General features: G+C 39.1%; 1 protein-coding gene across 6 annotated transcripts in view; it reads right to left on the bottom strand.

Annotated features, from left to right (window-relative positions):
• The window catches only part of TAB3 (TGF-beta activated kinase 1 (MAP3K7) binding protein 3), a 48,695-nt gene extending 36,377 nt beyond the window's left edge, over positions 1-12,318 (bottom strand). For 2 of the 6 annotated variants that reach the window (XM_030019826.2, XM_041124800.1), the window contains exon 1: positions 12,126-12,309. The gene's annotated coding sequence lies outside the window, so the exon portion shown is untranslated. Of the gene's footprint in view, positions 1-506; positions 529-12,125 lie in introns of those variants that run through there. The other 4 variants (XM_030019825.2, XM_030019827.2, XM_041124801.1 and 1 more) reach the window with 3 other exon arrangements.
• Between the last annotated feature and the right edge of the window lie 125 nt (positions 12,319-12,443).

Raw genomic sequence — 12,443 nt, 5'->3', positions numbered from 1 at the left:
TGTAGAACAGACGGAGTAGAGGGAAGAAGCTGAGAATCTTTGACATTTATTGTGCTGCTTAAGCACAAGCCTTATTCAGAAGGGTTCCTATTTTGTACTCTGTCATTCTTCCCCTACAGGATGGAAAACAATGCTATACTTCTGGATAATTAAACACTATTACTTTATTTTGAAACAGAATTCAAACATATCTAAAAATTAGATATAAACATACTTCTAAGATGCTATGAATAAGCATATTTTAAGAATAATTTTGCGAAATGGGACTGCGCATTTAAAACTTGGAATGCCCAGATGAGCTGAGCAATACTGTAACAGACCTGTTAAGTTAGACTATACACCATATGAAGACTCTCTGTTCCATCCAATTGCTGGAGAAATGTACAAATTAAGTATTTAGATACCTCTGTAAGATGCCTGTTCCTTTGACTCAGCATCAGATTTAAAAAACAAAGATAATTTATCTTTTTAAAAACCCTTGTAATACAAAAGTAATTGATTCTTACCTTAATGAATAGTTCACATCACCAGTTTTCCATTATAGTAAACCAAATTCAGTACTGTTTAAAGTTTGGAGTTTTTCTTGGCTAAAAAAGAGTGGAATCTTTTTAAAAACAGTATTTACCCAAGAACCACAATCAAAAGAATCCCTAGTTACCAGATTTACATAATAGTATAGTATTTTAGCAAACTTATTTACCAGGAAGGATTACTAGGCTCCTTTCAGGATATACACAAGACCTTGGATACTCGAGGCCCCCTAATTCTCCATTACTGTGTAAACAGTTTAACCTATGGAGTCACTATTAATTCAACTATCTTATTAGATATTTTGTCTAATTTTCAAGTTAATTAAAAATAAATTTCACACAAATTTGAACACTTGTAAAAGAAAACGTATGTTCAACTCTCTGTACATACTTGCTCAAATACAAGATCTCTATTACTTTGAGAATGTCAGGTTTCCACACCCAACCATTCACTTTGATCAGAAGAGCAACCTTCTACATACTTGAAAAGTAAATTAACTGGACACAGACAAAATACTCTTCTAATGAGACACTGCCTTTATAATAAACAAATTTCCAAGTATGTGTAAGAGTAAAGACATTCTTTATGTAGTTATACACGCTCAATTCAACTGAACTGATTCCAGAACAAACAGAAACTGCACATAAAGAAGAACAGGCATACATTCAAGCTACAAGTTCAAACACTGTGGTATTGAATACCTACTTATTTGTGTCAAAGTATTCACTATGTACACCAAACTTGCCAATAATTGAACACCATTGTGAAAGAATCATAATAAGAATGCTTAAACTGTATGCAGGGTGAGAATTTTTAATAATTTATTACAAAAAGCAAATTTCAAAATTCAAATGATTACTTTCAAATAAGAGCCAAAGAATTAAAGGAAATCTCATTACTAGAGTTCAAAATGACATGTTCCCAATTTATAGAACTGTTCATACAACTGCTTTTACCTAAATAAAATTGAACTTTCAAATGCGTTTTACATTGGTAGTCAGTTTTTAAATTACCAGTGTAAAAAAACCCTGTGTCTTTAGAGAAGACTATATAATAGAATAGACATAACCTAGGCTAGTCCAGGAGTCAGTAGAAAGACTTAACTTACTAGGAAATTATGTAATATTAGAACTTCTGATTAAGGTGCTATCGAATGCTATTTCCAGCAAAAAGTGAGAAGAAAAGAAATTCTTAAACATCAGAAGTGCAAAAGAATTAACAGAAGGAAAAAAAAACCCAAACCCCACACCAAAAATTATAAACATAACTACACCCAAATATCAAGCTTCATAAAAACTTTTTTAACGGGGAATGTAGGGCTGCAGTCTACTTCCCTTCTATGCAGGGAGACAAAAATACATAGTTATAAGGGAAAAGAAATACTGAACATCCAAATCCATCCATTTTTTCTCCAGCATATAGTGTCACAACTGAAAACACCAAACAAACAACAGCAATCCCAGAAAAAGAGACAGGGTTTTGCTACTGTTGTTGAACTCTGAAAAACATCAAAAATCAAAACAATTGAGCATTAGGCACAAAAACTCTTTAACTTCAGGAAATAAGTTTTGGAGGAAAAAAATCTCTTTGTCCAGTGAAGTATTTACAAGCATAAAATGCTCAGCTATAGCACAAACTCTAGGTGTTTCCACAAAAGAAAATTATCACGTAGGAAGTCTCATCTGACTGTTTCATAATCACTTTAAACCAGCAAAAATACAGTAATTCTGCAAAAAGAATTTGCTTCTCCTTTCCTCTGAACACTTGCTCCTCCCAACGCACCAGCACAAACACTTAGGGACCAAATGGTGAACCGAACATTATTAAAGCTGAACTTTGATTTACAAACCCTAAATAGCTCAATCTGGATCAGCTCCCCGATTCACCTCAAAACCCCATGAAACCTTGTGCCATTATCAGATACAAAACACTGAGACAGAAGTGGGCAGCCAGGGGTGAGAGGGAGAAGTGTTAGATCAAAATGTCACAATGAGATCTCACCAGATCTCAAAAGCAGACTCTCGCTTTAGGCAAGGCAGAAAAGACTATTACAAGTTAGACTATCCCATTACAAAAGCAGTTCAAGTCATAAATCTTTGATTCCATTTAGCAGATTTCCTTCTGGGACACAAAGGCACCTCACAGCTGCAACCAACTATGCAACCAATAGTTCTGGTTGCAACCAATGTATCTGGTTGGTCATACTTTACTCAGTGTTTTAGACACTGAAGAAAAACAGGTAACATTTCTAGAAGTCTTATTTTCAAGGTTAAATGACAGAAAATCAGTATCCCTGTGAAATCCAAATTATCTACATTCAAGCAAGCCAAGAACCTAAACCTTGGAGAAGGCTTGATTCTTCCCAACCTCCCTGAAAAACTGCCTTTCTGAGTCTTCATTTTCTTTTTCATTTGGAAGAACTGGGAAGAGTTCTTAGCCTTGACCACAGGACCAGATTAGTTGTGAATGAATTTCAGGGATTAGCAAACAAGAAGAATCACAGAAGAGAGAAAACAACCCAAAGAGCACAGCCAACTATGCAAAATACCTATACTGTGCTTGAAAAATGTATTTTAATGAGAGATACATAAAAGTAATATGAGTTTAATCCAGTGTCATGAAAGAATTAAAACAAACACCTAAAAAGAAGTTTGCAATCCTCACAGATCCCTCCTGAAAAGTTACTCAGCAGAAAGTTTTACAATTACATTAATATATTCAGAAGTTACTCATCTTTGACTATCTGTAACTTATTTCATAAAAATAACACAAACTCTATGTACTCAAATATATGCATAGCAATAACCTATTATAATTCAGTGTTGAGGTTTACACCTTAGTAAACTCATTTAATGCTTAAGCATTCTTTTTTTCATGGCTAGCAATGTACTTAACTGTTAAAGGACCCCTAGTTAAATACTATTTAATACCATTGCAATACAACTTTACTGCTTTATTCCTGAAATAACCACCACAATACTTCTTGAATATTGCAAAAAATCCAGCAATTTTTTTGTAGAGTACCTGCCTACTGGATAGTCTTCTAGTAGCATTCTGTCATTCTGTACATACTATCAGTTAACCAACCAAGTTGCTCCTACTATATAACATGTGATCATCGCTACTCATGAACAAACTATGGAAAACATCAAGTTTTTCTGATTGCCTGACATTTCTTATAGTTTAATAAAAATTAAGATTATTTATGATTATGTAACATGTTTACATAATTCATAAATTCTAGTATACACAGAAATAACTTACCCTGCAAGTTTAAGTATACCATACACTTGCTGGGAAAACAAAACAAACAACCCCCCCAAAAAACAGCTGCAGTAAAAAAAAAAAAAAAAAAAAAAAGACTCAGAAAGCAGACAAAAGAAAGGTCTAAGCAAGTCTAAATGCATTCCCCCTAAGGATGTAGTTTTCATTTTCTGAACAGACTAAGTAGCCTGTACCATAAATAGTTTCATTTAAAAATGAGTGCAGCTTACATAAGCACGTGGTAGTCATCTTAACCATTTTTACTGATGGCAATACAACCAACAGTGGCAAAAAAGGCATACAAACATGCTCAGTTCAGAAAGTAGCATTTAGGAACTAATTCAAAATATCAGTAGCCTTTACTATAAACTACTACTAACAAAGCTTAAACTCAAATACTCCACAAATGGACAAGTGGATACAGCAGACCAATGATTATGCTCAGGCAAATTTATTCAGAGTACCCCAAAGCAGAAATTTGCCACCGTCATGAGCGCACAACTTTCACCGTAAAACATGCCTGTACTTTCTGGAATCTGTGTTCTATCACATAATAAAAACATAAGAACAAGAGATACTAAAATGTTAATGCAATAACTACTTTCTTCCCTCCTGAACCAAAGACTATAAATCAAAGAGAAATACTTAAACCTTTTTCTCTCCCCCCCCCCCCCCTTCTTCTAGCACTCTAAGTACTTATGAAACCCTTACCTTTCGGATCTTTCAGAAAGCAAGACACATTAAAAGAATTCTTCAGACTTCCTTACAGAAAGATGGACTGAACAGTGATCTGTGATGTAGATTTTAACAGGAATCAAGGGGGGGAACACACACACATGACAGAAAAGGACTGGGGTTTGTTTGGTTTTGTGGGTTTTTTTTTTAAACTGAATTCACAAAAGAATAGAGTCAAACTTCTTTTGATCCTTTCCTGCCAGTTCCCTAACACCACTTCCCCTTCATCCAGTTAGAGATACCAAGTCAGTGAACAGCAATCCCTACCACGACCGCTTCAGTGAGCCCAAGACTGGCAATAAAAAGTTCTCCCCACCTCCCCCAACCACCAGAAGAGTAAGCAAAATCTTCTCTTTGAGAAGATATGGATTCCTCAAAAGGTGAGAGAAGTAGGAGTTCTTCCCTCATCTTCTCTGTTGTTTCTAGGAGGGGAATCCTCCATCAGACTGAAGACACCTGTCCACTAACACTGTGTTTTGACCTCTCACTAATGGATGTACATGAAAACAAACGGCACCAGGACTTCTGAAAATGAAAAGCTCAGAACTGACCTGTACAGATAAGAACCAAACAACACAAGCCTCTGTGCCCTGATCACATCTTGGGTAACATACGCTCTTGGGAGACTTGCTATGTGTTTTTGTTACAACTTTTACAGAAAGTGGTCTCAGTTAGGGAAAAGCAGCTTTCAAGTGACTGGGTGTTGCTCCAGAAATAGAAGTACTGTTTGTCACAGTACCAGCAATGTCTGTGTTGTTGGTACTAGTGCCTTGCTGAGGAACAACAGGAAAGATCAGTGAAGATCCCTCAGTGTCTGCATTACTATAGGAAGATGTCATCCAGTTAATGGTACTAAAAACATCAAGACCTGCTGTACAGAGTTGTCCTCTACAGAAGCCACTAATCCATCTCCCTCTCACGGAGCCCTTCCTCCTAGATGAAGGAACTGTATTTCAACACTTTGGTGACTTTTTCACTTTTTTTTTTTTTTTTTTTTTAATACAGTCGAAGATCATTTCTAATAACAGATCAAAAAAGCTGATCCTACTTAGGTCTCTCTTAGCCTAAGGCTATCTTCAGCCTCATTTACCTCAACTCCCAAATCTGAAAAAGGATTGGCAGGTAGAACATTTACTTGACTTGGAACTTTCTTTAAGGCAAAACCACCATTTACTGTACCTAGAGAAAGAGCTTCAAAAGCAGAGGCAGGTTTCATTTAAGAGGGTCTACATTCTGCCATTTATAAACTTAATTCCTCTGCAACAGATACAGTAGAAACTGCTTTCCCCTTCCGTCCCCTCTTCCTTTAAACTGGATATTCCAAGAAAACAATAGTGAAAGAATATGGGTGTTACAGGAAGTGCTAATAAGCTCAAACCAACACAGAAGGAAGCTGGATGCGATCAGGGACTTATCTCACTGTCACTACCCGCTACTGGAACCAGTACACATCCAAGGCTAACCTCTTCAGTACAGAAGCAAGAGAAAGTACAAAACTGCATACACCATCCTGAATGATTATTCAAAAAGCTCAAGCTCACAGCACATGAGGCATTTTCAGACAAACAGCGAGATCTGCTTTGAAATACCTGTATAAAACGCTGATACTCCGGAAGAAATAACAGCAAGCAAACTTCTATAACCACGTTTTTACAATGCTGTCCTAACTGCAGGAAATGAAGCACAGACCCAGACTAAAATAACTGCTACTCCACGCTGTCCATTTGAAACTTACTAATGAGTTGCAAAACCCACGCTAATCTATGAAAGCACTGACAAAAACGTCTCTTTTTAAATATAAATTCATGCAAGCGTTCCGCGTTCAGTTACAACACTTACTCGGCAATTCCAAGATTACTAAAGTCACATCTGTACACTACCAGGTCACCTAGCAGCTAAAATTCGATTTGTACCAGGGAAGGACATATAGTGGCATTTCAGTAGAATTACCCAGAAAATAATAAAAAGTTTTTACCACCTTCAAGTCAGCAGTGGGAAGAAAGATGTTATTTGATGTAGAAATACTCGCTAGGAGAAATTTATTCTATTAAAGTTTTTTGAGCAAATATGAAGCAACAGAGTGAAATTGTACCACATTAACACTTTGCCTTACCTGGACATGTCATTTTTGATCTGACGTTAGCAGGATTACAGCGAGAACTACTATTCCATCAAGATAATCTTAAGAATTTGAGGAAAGGCAGGCAGATACATTTCAACAGTAATGCTCCACAAAAGACCTAGTGCCTGGCTTACTACTTCTGCAAGCTGATCTTCAAGAACATGAAAGCCAAATTTTACATTCCTTTCATAACTTGCACAACATCCAGGTAAAAACACAAAACAAAACAAACCCCCCCAAACCAACAAAAAACAACCACCCCCTCTACTTGCTCTGAACTATTATTGATCCCATGCCCAAAGCCAAAAAAAACAAAGAAGAAAACAAATCCCTAACTCTTTCGAGTGCTGTGAATAAATGTCCACAGCTTGAGTTAAGCCAAAGCATACAAACTCCCCACAGAACAAAAAGAATTGTACTTGCGGATTTATACCAATGTGACAAATGACAAATGCTATGATGCTATGACATACATAGAAACACAACAAGCCTTTCGCCAGCTATTTTCAGTAAGTTGTGACATTGTACACTAGTATGAATTGTTCAAACAGATGAGAGTTCAGGACAAATTACCTTAGAACATAACCAAGGAAGGGAAAAATGGGAAAAATGAAAGCTTAAAGCTGCAACAAGATTAAAACACTAGCACTGCTGTGGATCTTGTCATCAAATCTGCTAAGAAACAGTCAACACAATACATTTTAGAAAAGTATCTTTTTTTTTTTTTTTTTTACAACATCCAAGACAAGTACTGATAGTATTAGAATTTTTTTTCTAAAAGTATCCCTAGATCAACCATGATTTCACAGAAATTGATCCACTTTTCAAATTAATATACACTTTAGTGGATATACAATTTCATTTGAAAGCATTTCATTAAAGCATACTGCGTGTGGAACATGATTGATTGAACATAATATGCTGAAAGGTGTTTTTAAGAAAACATTCTTAATTACCTACCAGCAAGCCCACACGCAGGTAGGAAAACTTCTATACTTCAGCTGTAACAGTCAGGTTACTGAACACTACTACAGCAGAACCTTTAACTCTATTCTGTAGCTTTACTCTTTGCTTATGAAGCCATCCTGCTTTATACAACCCTCTGAAAAGAGCAAAAGAAGTAATTTTGCTTACAAAAGAGCTAGGTTAGGACAAAACCTGGTAATACATTGAAGATGCTTTTACAATACCACTACTTTAAATTCAGGCCCTGAATAAAATAAAGCCCACCCGGAATGCAAGAACTAATGCTTCTTAAGAACACAAAGCTGTATATAACCTTAACAGAGATGACATTTTTCACTTTTATACTACAGTGCTATGCTGGCTATTACGAAACAGTACTTGAAGAGGGAGAAACATTCAACCTAGTAATCAACAGGGTGTAAGAATATTGAAATGTTAGTTCCACTCTGACATTAACTGAGATAGATCACAGTGTGTGAGCTATCTAGTACAATTAATCTTCAAAAAGAGAAAAAGAAGAAGAAAACCCCCAAACATTAAGAACTTGCTGCCCATCCTGATCTGTATGGTTAAATAGCAACATTGTAACTTTGTCTCACCTTCTTATTACATACTGAATTTTGCCAGATGTATTCCAGCTTCTCATGTCAATAAAAAGGATTCAGTGATGTTTCTTCTGGTAGTTGGGCCCATGAGTCTCCTGGATACTTGTACCACAGTGACAGCTTTTAAGCACTGACCGACACAGCACAGAAGTCACTGACCGACTATCCACCTCATGCAGAATAAGAGGTACTCGGAATGGATACTCAGTACCCCAGAACCATCTACACTATCAGGTCATACTTACATCGTTTGTCTGAAGCTGGAGAGACAAATTTGCGTAGTGTTACTAGCATATTCACAATGTGAAAGCCTTTCAAAGGACAACTTTGACTGATACTTTAAGGTTTGGCAGAGTACAAGAACCTATCCTAGAACTGTTTTCAACCAACACCTTCAACATTTGCATACATGAGTCTAAACAAGTATTTCAAAACTCTCATCCTTCCATTTAGAAAGAATGCTTCGCACATGGCGAATAGGCACCATGACATCACCAGACAAATCAATCAAAATTCAATCTCGACAAAACGATTCTTGGTCCTTCACGAGAACAAGACAGCTCATAGCCCTTCAGACAATATTTTAGTCTATTATGCCCATACAGAAGTAACAATCTACAGAAAATTTACATTATATAGGTAACAGGATAGCTCCAACTTCCAAAAAAAGACAAATAATACCAGAAAAGTTTGGCAGGGATTTGAAACTAATACCCTAATATCAGTTTACTGCACTAGGCAGCACCACCAATTTCCAGTTTAGCTTTATTTTTCTGTTTGAGTAAAGACAGTAACAGGGACAGGAAAAAATATTGCAAAACCACAAGTCACAGATATTTCTACCTTGTAACTTGAAACACTTGCAGTCAAAAGTAGTCCAAAAGGTGCTTATGAAAAAGTCTCGAGGCTTTGTATCAACTCCCTCTTAGTTTCGCTATCCATTTGTCACCTGCCTTTCAAATGTACCATGTAACAAAAATAACTCTTTCACTGCAAATATCTTTACTCATATTCATGCATGCACACAGGTGCATACACACCAGGCACTGCACCTAATTCAGTTCACAGCAAAGAAGAGCATCATACAGATGCTCCTAGAGCAAAACGTGTCATACCATAGTTGAGTTGGATGACTAAGCATACATGGTAGACTTGACATTATCCAGAATTACTGGATTTTATAATTTACTCGACGTTTGGACCATCACTAGAATATCTTTGGTGTCAAAGAAGTAAATCAAAGGCTTCTGCTTGTATTGTTAGCGATTCTGCTAAAACACTGCTGCTGTAGAAGTAATTTGAACTATCATCCCACCTGAAGATAAAGCTCTTTGAAAAATAACTCAATAAAACATCTTCCTAAGTTCCGTATTTATTATATACTGCAGTGCGCAAGGAAACATGTAACTCTGACCCTAACTGAGAACACTTTTGCAGGTCATACTTTGAGGCTACTTAATGCTATTTAAAAATGCATAGAAAATGAATCACCACAGGTTTAAAGTCAGGAGAAAGCATCTACAGACCAGTGCAACCGAAAACTTAACTTCACTGAAGCAGTACATAATTTTTGAGAGGGGACAGAAAGAGGCAAGCTGTTACCAGATAACCTTAAGAATCATGTTAGTGTATTCTCTTGGACAAGTTCAAAGGAATCCTTTACCACTAGGATTACCATTTACTCATCTGCAACTCAATGGACAGACATCAGTACAGGTGTATCACCAAAGCTGGGTGGAAAAGAGCACTCGTTTTCACTACACCTATTCAACTTATCTTGTCTTCCTCAAGATGATGACTAATGGAAGGAAAAAGGAGGCTCAACGAGATCTAGGAAACAACAAGAAAGAATGGACACAGATCTCACGGATCTCTTTACATTTATCTGCCATCACTTACAGTAAAGGTTATGACCCGAGCCAGGTAAAAATACATCATAAAAGTATAGTTTCCTTATAAGCATCCATCACACTTATCCAACTCACTGTACCTACCTAAACCAAAAGATTTAAGATTAAAGGCAGACTTAAATGCTGATTTTATTATCCTTTACTAACGTGTGTAAAATTTAATACGCTAGTGATTTTATGGATGAACCGAGACAGTCTATATATACGTTAATACAGGCTGTTATGGCATTCCTCAGATTGCTGCTATCAACTGATACCATTCACAAGACAGGACAAAGGGCAGGCTTCAACAAATGTTGTGAAATACTTTATTTTTAAGAATCCTGTTCCTCTCTCACTACTAAGAGGAAATGAATTTAACATTTCTTCTTTTTACATGAAATATGCTAACTGAAAATATACTTGAAAAGGGGCAGAAGAAAGTATTGCTCTTCTCACAGATCTAGAAAACAAAATGAAAGCTATCAGAAGAGACACTGACCTTTGACCATGCAGGCTTTACCTGTAAGTTTTAAGAGTTCTTTTATACTAAGCCCTCCGAAAACAGAACTGGTCAAGTGGACCTGTTACAGAACATAAGCCTATAAACAACTACTACTCAATTTTGTAACAGTGAACACCAGCACTAAAAATAACAGACGCCTATCAATACATCAGAGGGACGGGTTGGCCTATCCACTCGCAATATTTATTTAGAACGGAAGAGGGGAAAAGGAAAGCTACTACACAATGCCAAGCTAAAAATCTTGAAATGTAGTTATTATAAAAGCAATTATAAAAGCATTACAAATAGCTATCTTTTTAGCTGATTTCTTTATTTAGCTAATATTTACTGTGTTCATCAGCTATAAACCTATTAATAGACTACTAATAGCATCTTTACAAGTTAGATACCACTGAAACCTTCCAAGACAGTTTTATGCATATTTACCTGAACACAGTATCCTGCTTTAAGTTTTTCGACTACCTTCCAGCGTGGCATACCTGGGCCAGTCTGGATTTTTTGGTGACAGGGATTCTCTACCAAACTCCAGAGTATAGTTACTCTGAAGCCATCTACGCAACTGCCTTTCCCTTCCTTGTTTTCTCCTTGCTAAAGCAAGGGAAAGAACAGCCAATATCACGTTACAAAGTCATGTTTGAACAAGGGGAAAACACACCAACTGCACAGTCAAACGCTAACACTGGAACAGTATCAAGCCATAAATAAGAGCAGCATCCTTCCACCATATCCACCCATATTAAAAGGCAAACCAAAAGAAAACCCAAGCTATTCTTCCCAACAGCCAATACAAACAACCGATAAGATCTCACATCTGACCTGAAGACAAGATTCTGGACAGAGCGCAACTAAGGCCTTCCTACCTTTGGGGGCCTTCTGTCTCCAGAGCCAAGCCACAACAGCAGCATCATCATCATACTGCAGTCAACATGTCGAAGAGGCAGTGGCAGCTCTCTTACCTGTGAAATTCTGCCGGGTTTTTTTTTTTTTTAATTTTTTTTATTTTTTTTTTTTTTTACCACAGCAAGAGCAGCACCTGTGGCCCAGCAGACACCACAGCCGCCCTCCTAAGCGGACACCCTCTCAGGATCCCCGGGCAGCCAACCTCCCACCCTCTCCGAAAGGCTCCGAAAAAAACAAAGACCAAAGTTTCCTGCGCTCGGTGCGTGGGAGTGCGGCAGCAAAACAGGAGCCAGGATCAACACCAGCACCCTCCCAGCACCGCACCCCTGCCCCCGCACCCCACCGGACACCCCCCACACCCCCCCCCCCGGCGGGCAGTCTGTCCCCGTCCCGTGTCCCCCCCGGACCCCCGGGGGGGGGGAACCCGCCAGCTCCAGCCCGCTCCCACCCCGCTTCTCCCTTACCCGGGAGAGGGGGGGGGGGGGGAGTAGGGGGGTCACCCCCCCCGCCTGCCTCCCTAACGGGGCACCCCCCGGCAGCGGGGCAGCCCCCCCCCACCAAAACCTCCTCCCGGCCTGCCCCCTCACCGTTCTGCGCTGGGGGCTCGGCTCCGGCGGCGGCTGCATTCCCGCCCGCCCGGCCCCTCACCTCACCTCAGCCCCGGGCCTCCGGGACGGCGAACGTTTGCCGGGGGGGGGGGGGGGAGAGAGGCGCGTGCCCCCCCCGGTGAGGGCGCGCGGAGCGGGGGGGGGGGGGGGGGGGCGTTCTCCCGGCGGCACCGGGTCTGCGCGAGAAAAGGGGAGGGGGAAGGGGGGGGGAAGAGAGGAGGGGGCGGGGGGGGGAGAGGGAAAGGGAGGGGGGGGGGCCTGGAGGGCTGCGCGCGGCCGGGGAAGCGCTTCCGGGAT

The sequence above is a fragment of the Aquila chrysaetos genome, chromosome 7, assembly GCF_900496995.4.
Source record: "Aquila chrysaetos chrysaetos chromosome 7, bAquChr1.4, whole genome shotgun sequence".
Classification (NCBI taxonomy): Eukaryota; Metazoa; Chordata; class Aves; order Accipitriformes; family Accipitridae; genus Aquila; species Aquila chrysaetos.
The sequence above is the reverse complement of the archived record's forward strand: the minus strand, read 5'-3'. Positions and strand labels throughout refer to the sequence as shown.